The following is a 19,026-nucleotide window of genomic DNA, read 5'->3' as shown; positions in this document are numbered from 1 at the left end:
AATCCTAAGCAGGCTCCATGCTGTGAGCATGGAGCCCAAAGCAGAACTTGAACTCACAAACCAAATCAAGAGTTGAACACTTAACTGACTGAGCCACCCAGGTACCCCAAGTGTCTGATTCTTGTTGTCACCTCAGGTCATGATCTCGCAATAATGAGATCAAACACTGCGACTGGCTCTATGCTGAGCATGAAGCCTGCTGGAGATTCTCTCTCTCTTTCTCTCTCTGTGCTTCTCTCTCTCTCTTTCCCTCTCTCTCAAAAGAAATAAATAAACATTTAAAAAACCCACAGCCAACATCATACTCAATGGTAAAAAACTAAGAGCTTTTCCCCTAAGGTCAGGAACAAGACAATGTCCATTCTTATCACTTTTATTCAACAAAGTACCAGAAGTCCTAGCCACAGCAGACAACATAAAGAAATAAAAGGCATCCAACTGGTAAGGAAGAAGTAAAATACTCACTATTTGCAGATGATATGCTATACATAGAATACCCAAAAGAATCCACCAAAAAAACTACCAGAACTAATAAATGAATTCAGTACAGTTGCAGGATACAAAATCAATGTACATACATCTGTTGTATTTCTATATACTAATAATGAAGCAACAGAAAGTGAAATTAAGAAAACAATCCAATTTACAAATCCACCAAAAACAGTAAAATATCTAGGAATAAACTTAATCAAAGAGGTAAAAAACCTGTACTCTGAAAACTATAGAAGAGTGATGAAAGAAAATTCAAGATGATGCAAAGAAATGGAAAGAAGTTCCATGCCCATGGGTTATAACAAATACTGTTAAAACACCTGTATTACCCAAAGCAGTGTACACATTTAATGCAATCTCTATCAAAATACCAACAGCATTTTTCAAAGAACTAAAACAAGCAACCCTAAAATTTGCATGGAGCCGAAGAAGATCTCAAATAGCCAAAGCAATCTCAAAAAAGAAAAACAAAACTGGAAGTATTACAATTCCAGATTTCAAGTTATGTCACAAAGCAACAGTAATTAAAACAGTATGGTACTGGCATAAAAATAGACACATAGCAATGGAATAGAACAGAACACCCAGAAATAAACCCAGAGTTATAAGGTCAGGTAATCTTTGACAAAGGAGGAATGAATATCCAATGGGAAAAAGTCTCTTCAACAAATGGTGTTGGGAAAACTGGACAGTCACATGCAAAAGAATGAAACTGGACCATTTTCTCTCACCATACACAAAAATAAACTCAAAATGGATTAAAGACCTAAACGTGAGACCTGAAACATAAAAATCCTTGAAAAGAACACAGGCAGTAACCTCTTCGACATTGGCTGTAGCAACATTTTTCCAGATATGTCTCCCAAGGCAAGAGAAATAAAAGCAAAATAAACTATTGGGACCATGCAAATAAAAAGTTTCTGTACAGAAAAGGAAACAATCAATAAAACTAAAAGGCAACCTACTGAATGAGATAAGATTTTTGCAAATGATATATCTGATCAAGGGCGAGTATCCAAGATATATAAAGAACTGACATAACTCAATACCCAAAAAACAAGTAATCCAATCAAACACCCAAAAAACAAATAATCCAGTGGAGAAATTAGCAGAAGACATAAAGAGACCCTTTTCCAAAGAAGAAATCCAGATGGCTAATAGACATATGAAAAGATGCTAACATCACTCATCATCAGGGAAATACAAATCAAAAGCATAATGATATACCACCTCACATGGGTCAGAGTGGCTAAAATTAACAACTTAGAAACAACTGATGTTGGCAGAGATGCAGAGAAAAAGGAACCCTCTTGCACTGCTGGTGGGAATGCAAAATGGTGCAGCCACTCTGAAAACAATGTGGAGGTTTCTCAAAAAATTAAAAATAGAACTACCCTACAACGCAGTAACTGCACTACTAGGAATTCATCCAAATGATACAAAAATGCTGATTTGAAGGGGCACATGCACCCCAATGTTTATAGCAGTGCTATCAACAATAGCCGAATTATGCAAAGAGCCCAAATGTCCATTGACTGATGGATGAGTAAAAAAGATATGGTATATTACAATGGAATACTACTCAGTAATGGAAAAGAATGAAATCTTACCATTTGCAACAATGTGGATGGAACTGGAGATATTATGCTCAGCGAAATAATTCATTAGGAGAAAGATATCATATGATTTCACTCGTATGTGGAATTTGAGAAACTCAACAGATGAACATGGGGGAAGAGAAGGAAAAATAAGATAAAAACAGAGAGGGAGGAAAACCATAAGAGACTCTTAAATACAGAGAACAAACTGAGGGTTTCAGGAGGGGAGATGGGTTGGGGGATGGGTTAAATGGGTTATAGGCATTAAGGAGGGCTCTTTCAGGATGAGCACTGGGTGTTATATGTAAGAGATGAATCACTGGGTTCTTCTCCTGAAGCCAAGATTACACTGTATGTTAACAAACTTGAATTTAGATTTTAAAAAAAAAGGACAGAAGACATGAACAGACATTTCTCACAAGAAGACATCCAGATGGCTAACAGACACATGAAAAGATGGTCAACATCACTCATCATCAGGGAAATGCAAATCAAAACTACAACGAGATATCACCTCACATCTGTCAGAATGGCTAAAATCCACAACACAAGAAACAAGTGTTGGTGATAGAGTAGAGAAAAAGGGACCCTCTGGCACTGTTGGAAAGCAGACAGGTACAAACACTGGAAAACAGTATGGAGGTTCCTTAAAAAATAAAAAACATAACTACTCTACAATCCAACAATCTCACTACTGGGTATTTATCCAAAAAATACAAAAACACAAATTCAAAGAGATACATGCACCCCTGTGTTGCGGCATCATTTACAATAGACAAACTGTGGAAGCAGCCCAAGTGTCCATAGATGGATGAATGGATAAAGAGGATGTGATATACATATATATATAATAGAATGTTATTCAGCCATAAACAAGAATGAAATTTTGCCATTTGCAACAACACGGATAAAGCTGAAGAGTGTAATGCTAAATGAAATAAGAGAAAGACACATACCATATGATCTCACTCATATTCAGAATTTAAGAAACAAAAGAAACGAGCAAAGGGGAAAAAGAAAGAGGCAAACCAAGAAACAGACTCTTAACTATAAGCAACAAACTGATGGTTACCAGAGGGGAGGGGGATGGGGGATGGGTGAAAAAGATAATGGGGCTTAAAGAGTACACTTATCATGATGACAAATAAAGTAAAATGATAAAAAATTAACTGTAATCCAATAACCCAAATATAATCACTGTTGTCATATTCATGTAGATCTTTCCAGTCTTTTTCCCATGTACCTACACCCATATATATTGCTTTCTAAAAGTAGGGTCATACAGTACATACATTCTCACCATCTAATTTTCATCTAATATACATAGAATGTTCTTCTGTATCACTGAATCTTCACCGATATGATGATGTTTGATGGTCATATAATAGGGATGAGTAATTACTGAGCATTAGTGTTCCTTTTACTCCATAGTTCTCTATTTTTCCATTGTGTTGAGTTCCCCTTCCACTGATTCTCAAGCTTTAGAACAGAGGAGGAAGTAGTTAATAGTAAATAAAATTCAATTCTTCTTCCTACTCCTCAGTTTAACCAAACCGGCAAATCATTGTTTTTTATTACCTAAAATTTGATTTCCCAGCTATGGCAAACAAGCAAGACAACACTCTTCTCTAGCTGTCTTCATTCCTGTTCCTTCATTATGAAATGAGATAATGACTATGGAAGCACAGTGCATTGTACTTAAGGATACAGGGCTGGAAGCATAAATAATAGATTTTTCTGACTTAAAAAATAACTGCATGCTGGGGCATCTGGGTGGCTCAGTTGGTTGAGCGAATGACTCTTTTGATTTCAGTTCAGGTCATGATCCCAAGGTTGCCGGATCGAGTTCCACATCAGGCTCCACACTGAAGGAAGAACCTTCTTAAGATTCTGTCTCCCTCTGCCCCTCTCCCCCACTTGCAATGCTCTCTCGCTCACTCTCTCTCTCTCTCCCTCTCTCTCTTTCAAATAAAATTTAAAAAATAAAAAAAGCATGTTTAAGATACAGCACTAAAAATAACTGCTCACAAAGCCAAAATGTATAGTATAATCCTATTTGGAGGTAAATTATCTATTTTAGATAGATATGGCAGGCTATGCCACAAAATGTTAACAGTGATTAATCCCTGGGTTTAGAACATATGGCAATCTCTGGGGCACCTGAGTGGCTCATTTGGTTAAGCATCCAACTCTCCATTTCGGCTCAGGTGATGATCTCAACAGTTCTTGAGTTTGAGCCCGCATTGGGCTCTATGCTGACAACATGGAGCCTGCTTGGGATTCCCACTCTCCCCTCTCTCTCTGCCCCTACCCCACTTGCGCTCTTTCTCAACATAAATAAAAACTTTAAAAAAAATTTTTTTTAAAAAGAACAGATGGTGATGTCAAGTTTCTTTGCTTTTACTTTCTTTTCTTTTTTTAATTTGCTTCCCTATAATTCCTCCCATAGCTATGTATTTGGTTTTGTTACTCTTTTATTAAGTTTTTTCATTTTAATTCCAGTATAGTTAACATACAGTGTTGTGTTAGTTTCAGATATACAATATAGAGATTCAACAATTGTATACATGATTCAGTGCTCATCACAAGTGTACTCTTAATCCCCTTCACCTGCTTCACCCATCCCCTCTGCACCTCCCCTCTGGTAACCATCAGTTTGTTCTCCATAGTTGAGTCTGTTTCTTCTCTCTCTCTCTCTCTCTCTCTCTCTCTCTCTCCCTTTTCTTTTCCCCTTTGCTCATTTGTTTTGTTTCTTAAATTCCACAGATGAGTGAAATCACATGGTATTTGTCTTACCCTGACTGGCTTATTTCACTTGGCATTATAGTCTCTGGCTCCACCCGTGTGATCGCAAATGGCAAGATTTCACTGCTATGTATTATTTGCATAAAGAGATTCTTTAGAAGTATTATCTAAATACGATTCTGTGATGCTATTGTTCATTTTTATAACTATATGTATTATATCATTTCTTTACTTTATACTTGTGCTCTGACACCCATCAAAAAGGGAGATTATTTTTTAATCCCAAACTTGGATTGCATTAGTTTCCTCAGGATACCATAACAAATTACCACAAACTGGGTGACTTATAACAACAGAAAGTTACTGTCTCACAGTTCTGGAGGCTAGAAGTCTGAAATCAAGGTGCCAGTAGGACCACACTCTTTTGAAGCCTCTAGAGAAGGATCTGTCCCATGCCTTTCTCTCTGCTTCTGGTGTCACCAGCAATCCTCAGCATTCATTGATTTGAGTTGCCTAACTCCAACCTCAGCCTCCATGATCACATGCCATTCTTCCTCTGTGTCTTCACATTGTCTCCTTTAAAGACACCTGTCACATTAGGAACGCCTGGGTGGCTCAGTAAGTTGAGTGTCTGACTTCAACTCAGGTCATGATCTCACACTCTGTGAGTTCGAGCCCCATGTCGGGCTCTGTGCTAACAACTCAGAGACTAGAGCCTGCTTCGGATTCTGTGTCTCCCTCTTTCTCTGCCCCTTCCCCAGTCACGCTCTGTCTCTCTCTCAAAAATAAATAAACATCAAAAATCAAAAAAAAATAAAGACACCCTTCACATTGGATAAAGAAGGGTCTTAATTATACCTGCAACAACCTTACTTCCAAATAAGGTCACATTCTGAGGAACTGGGGATTAGGACTTCAACATATGTTTCTGAGGGACACAATTCAACCCATAATACTAATGAAGGAATTGTGTTTTTAATTCTTGTTTCACAACCTACACATGCTAAATAAAATAATGTTCTCAGTTTTTTATGTCTTGCTTTTCAAACATTAATATAGTAAATCACTTTAATAGGTCTAAACGTCTCAGAACACCATTCCAGAAGTGTTGCTACAACAGTGTGATTCGTCATCTCTACATAATACATGGGAAAATTATCATCTATACGAAATGAGTTTGAAAACTAAAAGCCCCATGCATTTGAACCATTCATCAGCACCCTACCAGGAACAGATACAGCTCTTGTGTCACTTGGGAGACTGAACATTTCATAATGCAACTCCTTGTGAATTTGAAATAGATTTTTAAAACATTTTTTCCTTCTTTTATCAAGACTAGATTTTGTTGTTCAAACCCATACTAAAGCATCACAAGAAAAAAAAAACACATTTTTTCTTTTATTTTATGCTCTACTCAGAAACAGTTTCTTACAAAGAAAAAGTGGGAAACCACAACCCTTAAGTAATCAAGATGAGCTCTTGAAGAGCAAAAAGCTACTAAAGTCTAAAAAGCAGCAGATCCACCACACTCTGAACAACTTCTAAGTGTATTTGAGCAATCTTTTGAAAAAGTACCTTTTCATGTACAGCTGATGATCATTCTCTGAAAAAGGGACACCCCTATTAAAGAGATACCATTTGAAAACGTATAAAAGTCCAGAATAAAAAACCTGCCATATTGTTGTTTCAAAGGTAAGGTTACCATTCCCCTGTCCCAAAAGATAAAGTTTTCTCATGATGGCCTTGGGACCTGTAAGTGATAATACCAAGTGGTTGAGAAGTTCAACCCCAGGGCAGGTCTACCTGCTAAGACTTCATCTTACTGGACTATTCCAATGAGAGATATAATCACTGAGACTTAAGTATTCTGTAATAATAACATATCCATTAGCCAGTGTCACAATAATGCTGCATAACAAACTTCTATACAAATCTCAATGGCACCCAACAGTAAGCATTTATTTCTTGCTCATGCATCTATGGGGCAGTTGGGTTTTACTGATATGGGCTGGGTTCAGCTGTGATTCAGGGATATGAGTTAGGTCCAGGTCTGCTCCACATATCTCTCCTCCTTGTTGGAGAAGAAGCTCCAAAGCATAATCTTCTCATGGTGAAAGGCAGGAGGTCAAGGGAGGCGAAGTTAATCACAAAAGCATATTTCAAATCTTTGCTTGCATCACATCCACTAATATCCCAGTCACTTACACAAGTCACATGGTGAAACCCAAAATCAAAGGGCAGGGAAGAAGCCTTTGTCTTCCACAAGGCCATGGCAAAGATAGTGAAGAAATGAGACCAATGATTCAATTGACCACAAATAGCATATAAATTTTATTGTACTGAACAAAATATACTCTCATTGGAAGACACAGTAAATAAAGACCTATCCCTTGAAAGCATTTTGTCCACCAGGAAACTACAAGATCATGATTGCCTACACCCTTCTTAAAGATTACTTTGTTTACTGCTATGAGTATTAGTACACCAAATAATACAGTAAAGATTATCATGATGGTATAATTTAATCTCTATTATTTTGCTTTGAATTTTTATTTATATGTTTATAAATCCTACTGTTACGAAAAGTATTTAGTGATATCTCTAAACTTATTTGAGTGACGCTTTTACTAACCTATTATCTATCAATATTCCTATTTAACTATTTGAAAAGATCTAAGTAGTTGGTTTGTTCAAAAATTTATTAATTTTTTTTAAAAATTGGTCGTTTTTACATTCATCACTAATTATTGTAGCATCTTGTTCTTGCAATACCATTTAAGTTTCAACTGATAATATAATTTAAATACATCAATATATCTGTTATGAGTTGAATTATGCCCTACAAAAAGATGTTAAGGTCCTGATGTCCAGGACCTGCGAATGTGAGTTTATTTAGAAATAGAGCCTTTGCAGATGATCGACTTAAGATGAGGTCATTAGAGTGGGCCCTAATCCAATATAACTGGTATTTTTATAAAAAGGGAAATTTTGGACACAGGGACAGGCACTTAGAGGGAGAAGACTATGGAAAGACTCAGGGAAAATGACATCTACAAGCCTAAGGCTTCCAGAAGTTAGGAGAGAGGCACAGAACAGATTCTCCCTCGCAGCCCTCAGAAGGAACCAACACTACCAACACTTTGATCTCAGACTTCCAGCCCCCAGAGCCGAAAAATAATACACTTCTGTTGTGTAAGCCACACTATGCTAGGTACTTTTCATGACAATCCCAGGAAACTAATACAATCTAATATAAGGAGATTCCATGCTCTAAACAGAACACTAGATATTAATAATAAATCCAAATTATATCCTTTTTTATTTTACTGATGCCACGTTCATTATAATGGTAACCTTTACAATCAGACGATCGATGATCTCACACAAGTCCATGAGTGCAAGAAATGACAAAGAAGGAAGTATTTGGCGGTTCGGACTTCTAAAGGCCAAAGACAAAGCCAATTTGGGACAAGTGGCGGAGCAGAAGCTAAAAGCTCGTATATCCCTATTTATCACAATCTTCTATATGCATATTTTTACTTCCTTATTTTGTGTACAGTCTGCCTCCCTGCTACTCCTGTAAAACGTAAGTTCCACGACGGTAGAGATCTTTGGTTTGCTTTGTTCACTACTTCACCTCCAATACAAGAACTATGCCTGGCAATGATAGACATTTAACACTTATTGTTCAAAGGATGAAATAAATCTCTAAGCAAGAATCTAATAATTAAAGCTCCTGTTAATCATGCCACAGCTATGGGGCTCCTGGGTGGCTCAGTCGGTTAAGTGGCCGACTTCGGCTCAGGTCATGATCTCACGGTCCGTGAGTTCGAGCCCCGCATCAGGCTCTGTGCTGACAGCTCAGAGCCTGGAGCCTGTTTCAGATTCTGTGTCTCCCTCTCTCTGACCCTCCCCTGTTCATGCTCTGTCTCTCTCTGTCTCAAAAATAAATAAACGTTAAAAAAAAATTTTTTTTTTTAAATCATGCCACAGCTATTTTTTGTCATGTCTTCACTTCTTCCCTTGGATGACCAGAGATATACACGGGCTTCATTCTTTTCCCTCAGGGAAACCCTATAACAGCTCATTTGCCAACTCCCCAGTCATAAACTGAGAAAGTAGGTCCACCATAAGGAAACCCCCAAGAGGGTCAATTATTTCAATACTGTTCTCAGCCGGCAGTGTTCCTGGGAGAGAAATTCTCTCAGATGGACAGCGAGAACTGCAAGGTAGAGCCGGAAATGCACAGGCCTTGAAGTCAGACTAAACTTGGTTAGAAGCTCAGGTTTAAAAATCTCTCTGACTTGCAGATTCCTCCTATAAAATGGAAAGAATAATGTTTCCTCCATAGGCTGCTGTACCATTAAATGGGATGTATACCATGACCCTAGCATTACTCCTAGTAAAGTGAAAGATTCAGGCACATATCTAAGAAGTGATGGTATCTGCAGCCAGGTGAAGAGGGGCCAGTTCTGTCAAGACAAAATATATGCCACCAATGAGTTGCTAAAAGTTTCCTGTATGATATCTGGCTTTACCTAACGCTGTTGTAAGCAAAATCATCATAGTCTTCACAGTGAGAGCGATTTGCCTCAAAGGTCAAAGGGGAGTTGTTGTTGGTTTTTTCTCCAGTTTCTAGAGACTGCGTACAGATTGCTCTGTTGAATGGTGGCATTAGCTGAAGCAGCATTTAGCAGTTCAACACACAGTTGAGTAAAGCCTGGGGGAGAATTAGATGATAACATTTCAAGGGGAAATTGCCGATGGACAAAAATAGCAAGGAGGCAGGGCAGCCTAGGGTTTAGCAGCAGAATTTTTAAAGAGGCAAAGCCACACAGTCCTCTTCTTTTCAGCAAGTATTCTCCTGAGAGCCAGCTCTTTACTTCCAATCAGTGCTGTAACAGCTGAAGGCTTTGGCCTTTGAAAGCTACAGCAATTGCTCAGAGACAAGCTGAAATAACTAACATTTAATTCTGCATTTGCCATTTCTTCCACTCAGACACAATCGGGCAAATCCTGTCTGATGCTAGAACTAAGGAATACACAAAACTACATTCGCAGATGTTGGGTTTATGACCATAAGAGGTTCCAGGAGAAAAAGGTCTGTAGACTATAGCTCCCACTTTCACCACCATGAAGATGAATTCTATAAACAGACAATAATTCGGAAGATGGTTATCCAATCTGAGGCAGATCCACATCTTCCCACTGCTCACTTCTGGCACTTTCATAATTCTGCAACTCAACACCAAAAAAATGAATAAGCCAATTAAAAAACGGGTTGAAGAACTCTAGAAAACAGTGCACAGGTTCTTCAAAAAGTTAAAAAGACAACTACACTATGACCCAGCAATTGCACTACTAGGTATTTATCCAAAGGATACAACAATACTGATTCGAAGGGGCACAGGCACCCCAATGTTTATAGCAGTGCTTTCAATAATAACCACATTATGGAAAGAGCCCAAATGTCCATCAACTGATGAATGGATAAAGAAGATGTGGTATATATTTATACATATACAATGTACTATTTATTACTCGGCAATCAAAAAGAATGAAATCTTGCCATTTGCAACAATGTGGATGGAACTAGAGTGTATTATGCTAACCAAAATAAGTCAGGCAAAGAAAGACAAATACCATATGACTCTAATAATATGTGGAATTAAAGAAACAAAACAGCTGAACACAGGGGAAGGCAAAGAAAAACAAAATAAGATAAAAACAGAGAGACATGCAAACCATACGAGACTCTTAACTACAGAGAACAAACTGAGGGTTGCTAGAGGGGAGATGGGTGGGGAGATAGGCTAAATGGGTGATGGGCATTAAGGAGGGCACTTGTTGTGATGAGCACTGGGTGTTGTATGTAAGTGATGAATCACTAAATTCTACTACTGAAACCAATTCTACACTATATGTTAACTATCTTGAATCTTGGAAGAAAAAAAAACATTCTTGAAGATTTTAAAAAATGGGCAGAAGACATGAATAGAGATTCTTCCACAGAAGACATCCAGATGGCCAACAGACACATGAAAAGGTGCTCAACATCACTGAACATCAGGAAAATGCAAATCAAAACCACAATGAGATATCACCTCACACCTGTCAGAATGGCTAAAATCAAAAACACATGTGTTGGGGCGCCTGGGTGGCGCAGTCGGTTAAGCGTCCGACTTCAGCCAGGTCACGATCTCGCGGTCCGTGGGTTCGAGCCCCGCGTCGGGCTCTGGGCTGATGGCTCAGAGCCTGGAGCCTGTTTCCGATTCTGTGTCTCCCTCTCTCTCTGCCCCTCCCCCATTCATGCTCTGTCTCTCTCTGTCCCAAAAATAAATAAACGTTGAAAAAAAAAAATTAAAAAAAAAAAAAAAAACACATGTGTTGACAAGGATGTGGAGAAAGTGGAACCCTCTCGCACTGCTGGTGGGAATACCAACTGTGGAAAACAGTATGGAGATTGCTCAAAAAGTTAAGAATAGAACTACCCTATGATCCAGCAATTGTACTAGTAGGTATTTACGCAAAGAATACAAAAATACTAATTCAAAGGGGTACATGTACCCCGATGTGTATAGCAGCATTATCAACAATAGCCAAATTATAGGCACAGCCCAAGTGCCCATCAACTAATGAATGGATAAAGAATATATGGTGTGTGTGTATGTATACACACACACACACAAACACACACACACACACACACACACACACACTTACAGCGGAATATTACTCAGCCATAAACAAGAATGAAATCTTGCCATGTGCAATGACATGGATAGAGCTAGAGTATTATGCTAAGTGAAGTAAGTCAGTCAGAGAAAGATACCATATGATTTCACTCATATGTAGAATTTGAGAAACAAAACAAACAAGCAAAGGGAAAGAGAGAAAGAGAGACGCAAACCAAGAAACAGACTCTTAACTATAGAGAACAAACTGATGGTTACTAGAGGGGAGGAGGTGGGGGATGAATGAAATAAGTGATGGGGATTAAGAAGAGCACTTGTCATGTTGAGCACCGGGCGATGTGTGGAAGTGTTGAATCACTATACTGTATGCCTGAAACTAATATTATACAGACTGTTAATTAACTGGAATTTAAATGAAAATTTCAAAAACATAAAAAATAAAAATAATTTTGCAAGTGTTCACAAGAGGTTATGTATTGGCCTGAAAAAGTGAAATTCAAGTAAATACATTCTGCTATTTATTAGCAGTTCCAGGGAAGTTTTTAATAGAGGACATTCTTTGAGCTCTTCTTTGCCCCATTTATGAATAGACACATGACTATTATCACCAAAAGTCAGATGTGACAATTTTACATGTGACTTCCTCTTGTCCCTTAGCTGTTGGAAATGGTTTTACGACCAAGCATTAAAGCAGCTTAGCTATCACCAACCAGATACGGTTATTAAGTAGTTTAAGACTAATAGCTTCAGTACACTTTCCCTCTAGTACCTCATTAAAAGAAATAACCTACATAAAGTCTCTATCACTGGCATGGCACCCAGAAGGTGCTAAGTGAATATTAGTTCACATTCACAAGTACACTTGTGTCCCTCTTCCCAAATCTATCAACTAATCTTGTTCTTCACAGCTAACCCTTCCCAAAAATGCTCTTATTGATGGAACACCTAGAAGGGCCTACCATGAGGGCCACTACTTTCTCATATCCAATCTTTCAGAAACTCACCTGGCTTATATACCATCTCTTAAGAACAGGTTCTTTGCTTTCTGAAGTACCACCAAGTTATGTAATAAATTAATTGGAATTAAGGTAAAAACAGTAAAATCCTAAAAGCAAGCCAAAAGAGTGTTAGTACCCATCAGTGGAAGTTAATATGCCTAGTAGGCAAGAGTTTCATTGAACATGGGGAAAAAAAAACTAAGAGCTCAGATTATCTAAATGTACCAAGATTTTAAAGAGTTACGTATAATACTGTCTTAGAAATTAACAATATGTGTCCTTAGTCAATTCAACAATACTCCATACTCAAACAGAATATAAATACCAAAGTAGGACTTTCTTCTTCCAGTAATCGTATGCAAGGTTATTCAGATCAAACCATCTTTTGAAAACAGGGGGAGGTGGGCTGGATAAGATTGTCTTAATCACCTTAAAAGCATCAAATTGACCCAACGCGGACTAAATTCTGGATAAAAGACTGTCCAGAGAGGGGCACCTGGGTGGCTCAGTCAGTTGAGGATCCAACTTCGGCGCAAGTCACGATCTCATGGTTCATGAGTTTGAGCCCCAGAGTGAGCTTGCTCCTGTGGGCATAGAACCCACTTTAGATTCTCTGTCCACCTCTCTCTGCCCCTCCCCCGCTCATGTGGGTGCACGCACGCGTGCGCGCCCACACACCAGCACACTCTTTCTCTCTCTCTCAAAAATAAATAAATGTTTAAAAAAATTTTTTTTAAAAGTAAGGCTGTCCAGAGAGATAAAGTTATTACTGGAGCACCAAAGCCACTTTTGCCCACAGGGCATTTGCCTACACCACACTGTACAATTGGTCTAGAGGAGACAAAAATCAAGGTCTAGTGTCAGCCAGGCGCAGGCATTCTAACAGGAGAGCCTCCACATATTGAGCTGTGGTCTTAAAGGATACACAACCATATCTAAAATCAACCTCTGGTTCCCAAGACCAGGAGACTAAAGTTCTACCCTGGTGGAGGAAAAAATGAATAGGAAAATGATCCATGATACACTTTGCCACAAAAAAAGGCCTCAAATGGATATGCACCTGGGTCAACTAAGGAACCTGGGTTGAGATCATCTCTGGTTGTTAATGTGTCTGAGCACCTGGCAAAATCAAACCCAAGGCATCCCTGAAGGAGGGCACATTCCTCCTAGGCTTCAAAGAACTTCACAAATCAGAGACCCATAAGCAGTCAACGATGACAAGGGACACAGGAAACAAAACACATTAATCAGAAAAAGTATAAAAATAGACAGCAGAAACAGATGTGCACAGACTTCAGATACTGTAATTATCAAAAAGAGATATCAAAATAGCAGTGTTTAAAGAAATACATAACAAACTGGAAAATATCTGCAAGGACAGGATGTTAAAAGTGACAGAGTAGGTTAAAAAAAACTTTTAAAAATAAAAAACTCGATTCTGAAATTAAAAACTCAACGGACGTATTTGGCAGCGGACTGAACAGAGCAGAAGGGGAAAAATGTGACCTGAAAGATATGGCAAGAGAAATGAAAGAGAATAAAACCCAAAGACACAAGAATGAAAATGAAAGAAAAGGGAGTGATAGATATGGAAGACACAGTGAGATGGTCTAAAATATATTTGATCCAAATTAAAGGGGAGAAAGAATGGAGCAGAGGCATGCATCAAGAAATATTGGCTGATCATTTTCCAACATGAATGACAGAATCAAGTACCCAGAGAATTTCAAACAGGACGAACGAAAAGAAGTCCACATGTCAATGCATTACAGAGAAAAGGTAGAAAATCAAAGGCAAAGAGAAAAAAACTTTTAAGCAACCAGAAGAAATGACGGCAGTTACCCTTTAAAGAATGGCAATTAGATCAAGTTGTCTTCAACAACAAAAGCCAAAACCCAATGGAATAATATTTTCATTGTGATCCATGGAAGTAACAGGTCACCTGCGTATACCAGATGTGCCCTTCGAATGTATTTTTAAAACACTGAATTGTACACTTTGAAGAGGTGAATTGTAGGATATGTGACTCATATCTTAAGTTGTGTGAGACAGAAAGACAGGAAGGGAGGGAGGGAACAAAAAGAACAAAAGCCAGCAAAAGGGGAAAATGGAACCCAGAAGAAACAGAGAATGCAGAGAACAGAAGATCTCAAAAAATGTAATTAAGTCTCAGAAGGATAAGAGAAGATATTACAACCATAAAGTAAGAAGAGAATGGCATTTCAACAAGAAAAAGTCCTTGGAAATTAAATTTTTATATCCAAAATTTTAAAAGTTAAATGAGGGATGCCTGGGTGGCTTAGTCAGTTAAGTGTCCAACTTTGGCTCAGGTCATGATCTCACGGTTCGTGAGTTCGAGCCCTGCATCGGGCTCTGTGATGACAACTAAGAGCCTGGAGCCTGTTTCAGATTCTGTTTCCCCCATCTCTCTCTCTCTCTCTCTATCTCTCTGCTGCTCACACTCTGTCTCTCTCTCACTCAAAAAAAAAATAAACATTAAAAAAATTTTTAAGTTAAATGATTTACATAATAAAGTTAAAGAAATTTCCCCAGAAAACAGAACTTACAATTACAAAGGCATAGAAAATAGGAGGGGAAAGACCAAGAAACATAAGAGGATCAATCCAAAAGATCCAATATCCAATCAATTATGATTCCAGAAAAAGAGAAAAAAATCACAAGGGAGGGTAATTATCAAGATACTAATACATGAAACCATCCCAGAGTTGAGGCACATATGCCTATAAAAGAGGTCTTCAAGAATTCAGCACAAAGAATTAAAAGAAGACACATACTAAGGCTCATCATATTAAAATTCAAAATGGGGAAAAGACAAGACTCTAAAATGATGCAGATAAAAATACTGTAAGACTTCCTAACAAGAGATTCTAGAAGACAATGAAGCCATGCCTTCACAATTGGGAGGAAAAATGATTTCCAAACTAAAATTTTAAAACCAACCAAATTACAAATTAAGTGTGATGTTAGTTGTAGATCTCTTGAGACACAGATTTCCCAGGCATCCTTTTTAGGAAGTTACAGGGGAAAAATATGTTCTAGTCCAAAAAAGGGAGTAAGCTTAGAAAATATCACGAGATCCATAAAACAAGAGATTCAATGCAGGGACATAGCTAGACGAGTCAGGAGTCCGACTGTGCAAGGGCCTTAAAACCCACCAACCAGCAGGGGAGAGAGCTCTGGAGTGAAATTCCGGGAGAAAAAGTCAATTGTGTAGACTTCCATGTGGAATACAATTTTGATAGGATATATCATATAAAGATGTGATGGAGCATGCAGAAAAAAGTTTAAAGAAAAGGTAATAAAAGTAGGTCAGTTATAAACTTCAAGAAAAACAATAAGTCATTCAAGAAAAGAAAAGTAACCACAGATATAATTCCGGCTCAGTGGTAAACAATATTTAATATAGTTGTAATAATGTAAATACTGACTCTTGGTCATCCAAAAATAGTAACAAAACCGTAGTGGAAAAATGAGGGAAGGTCAAGTGTATGCAGCATGTATTATGTGTATGAATAATATGAAAATTTTTTTCAGCTACCCACTGCAGGAAGTCAACAGACTGCTGTCAAGTTAATAAATCAAAAAAATACCTTTTAAATTATTTAGAAATACAGAGGAACATCAGAAACATAAGTGTTTAAAGTGATTGCCTTTGAGCAGCAGACATATGAGGAGAAAAAGCTTTTTATACAGTGTAAGTTTTTCAGTATTTTTTGCTTTATATACTATGTGCATGTATTACATTGATACAAACAAAAATGTAATTTAAAAATATTTATAAAGGAAAAAAGGAAATCCAACCATGTCCCATTTCGATTAAGTTCCTTAATTAAGGGGTGGCTGAGTGGCTCAGTGGGTTAAGTATCTGACTTCAGTTCAGGTCATAATTTCGTGGTTCGTGGGTTCAAGCCCCATATCAGGCTCTTCGCTGACAGCTCGGAACCTGTTTCACATTCTCTGTCTCCCTCTCTCTCTCTACCTCTCCCTGCTTGTACGCTCTCTCGCAAAAAGACATAAACATTTTTTGAAAACAGTTCTTTAATTAATAAAGAAAAAGAAGATATTTAAATATGTCCCAGAGGATATTAACTTCTAGGGCTTTGTTGGGGCTTTTGTGGGTCGTGGGGACAGGTAAAAGTATTAGACATTCTCCTAGGTGATTTCTCTAAATTATTGCATGAAATCCTCACAATAACCCTACAGGTAAATATTATCATTCCTACTGATATAGAGGAAACTGACTCAGAGAGTTTAAGTGACTTATCCACAGCCACAAAGCTGGAAAGGGCCAGAGCCAACATTCAAACTCAGATCTGTCTTTAAAGTCTGTATTTTTTAAAAATTTTTTATGCTTATTTCTTTTGGAGAGAGAGAAAGAAACAGAGACAGAGTGCAAGTGGGGAAGGGGCAGAGAGGGAGACACAGACTCTGAAAGCAGGCTCCAGGCTCTGAGCTGTCAGCACAGAGCCCAACACAGGGCTCGAACCCACGAACCGTGAGATCAGACCTGAGCCGAAGTCAGATGTTTAACCGACTGAGCCACCCAGGCACCCCAAAGTCTGAACTCTTAATGCTGTGGTATCCCAGCTATCAGAGATAGGACCGCACCTGACCTCCTCCACGTCTGCACCCAACAGCTCACTAGGATCCACTCCTCTGCCTTACTGCGTCCTGTCACTTCTTCCTCAAAACCTACAGTTAACCAGGAGAATATTTTTCAGCTAAGTACTAAGGAAACAAAACAACACATTACCTTATAATGAAAAAAGGCTGTCAAATTGTTAGGTTTTTTGGCGAGGATGTGGAGAAAAGGGAATCCTCATGCACTGTTGGTGAGAATGCAAACTGAGGAAACCGCTATGAAAAATGGTATGGAGGGTCTTCAAAAGGTTAATAGAAAATGCCAGGAGCACCTGTGTGACTCAGTCAGTTAAGCTTCTGACTTTTGATTTCTGTTCAGGTCATAATGTCACAGTCATGGGATCGAGTCTCACATCGGACTCAGCACAGAGCATGAAGCCTGCTTGGGATTCCCTCTCTTTCCCTCTCTGTCTGTCCTTCTCCAGGTTGTGCTCTCTAAATAAATAAACAAACAAACAAACATTAAAAAAAGAAATACCACACAATCAAGAAATTTCACTTCTGGGTATTTGCCCAACAAAACCAAAAACACTAATTTTATTGACACTATGTTTACTGCAACATTATTTACAATAGGCAAGATATGGAAGCCCAAGCATCCATATATAGATGAATGGATAAAGAAGTGACAGAGATATAGATACAGATAAAGTTATAGACACAGATATACAATGAAATATTGCCCATAAAAAATGAAATCTTGCCATTTGCAGCAATGTGGATGGAAGTAGAGGGAATTAATCTAAATGAAAAAAGTCACACAGGAAAAGCTAAATACTACATGATTTCAATGTATATTAAATCTAAGAAACAAAACGAGCAAACAAAGACAGAAACAGAGTCATAAATAAGAGAAGTGGTGGGGTCCAGAGGAGAAGGATGTAAGGGAGAAGGGTAAAATAGGTGAAGGCGATTAAAAGGTACAAACTTCCAGCTATAAAGTAAATAAGTCACAGAGATAAAAAGTATAGCATAGGGAATATAGTCAAAACTATTGTAATAACTGGGGCACCTGGGTGGCTTAGTCGGTTGAGCGTCCGACTTCGGCTCAGGTCATGATCTCAAGATTGGTGGATTCGAGCCCCGCATCGGGCTCTGTGCTGACAGCTCAGAGCCTGGAGTCTGCTTCAGATTCTGTGTCTCCCTGTCTCTCTTCCCCTCCCCCACTCATGCTCTGTTTCTATCTCAAAAATAAATAAACACACACAAAATTTTTTAATATATTGTGATAACTTTCTATGGTGACAGGTGACTATGCTTGTGGTGAGCATTTCATAATGTATATAATTTTTGAATCACTTTATTGTACACCTGAAACCAATATAATATTGTATGTCAACAAGACTTACATAAAAACAAAACAAAACAATAAAAATAAAATAAAATAAAATAAAATAAAATAAAATAAAATAAAATAAAGTAAAATAAAATAAAGAGACTGATGCCCCAGAGGCACAATATCAAATATAGAAGAGTGAATCTAAACAAAATGGATGGGAACCCCAGTGGGCTGAAAACCTTGTAACCAACAAACTCTCCCCATTACTGTTCTTGATCTCCTCAAAGAAGCCTTTGCCATTGTTCTTGGAATTGTTAACTGCTTGCTTTAGTCCATTTCAGCTCAAGTCTGGATTCACCTTGGCTTGGTACTATTTGCCTGGGTGGAACAGGCAAACATAGCCTGATACATACAATTTCCAAATATATGATCTTTTATCTATGGCCTAGGGTGCCAGAAAATGGCATGACAAGGCCCAATCCCTGTTTTATTATGCAGGTGGCCATGGTGATGAGAGGAACAGATTTTGAGATTTGTTTATGAATATTATAAATTTG

This window comes from Leopardus geoffroyi, chromosome X, assembly GCF_018350155.1.
Source record: "Leopardus geoffroyi isolate Oge1 chromosome X, O.geoffroyi_Oge1_pat1.0, whole genome shotgun sequence".
NCBI lineage: Eukaryota > Metazoa > Chordata > Mammalia > Carnivora > Felidae > Leopardus > Leopardus geoffroyi.
Note: the sequence above shows the minus strand (reverse complement) of the source record.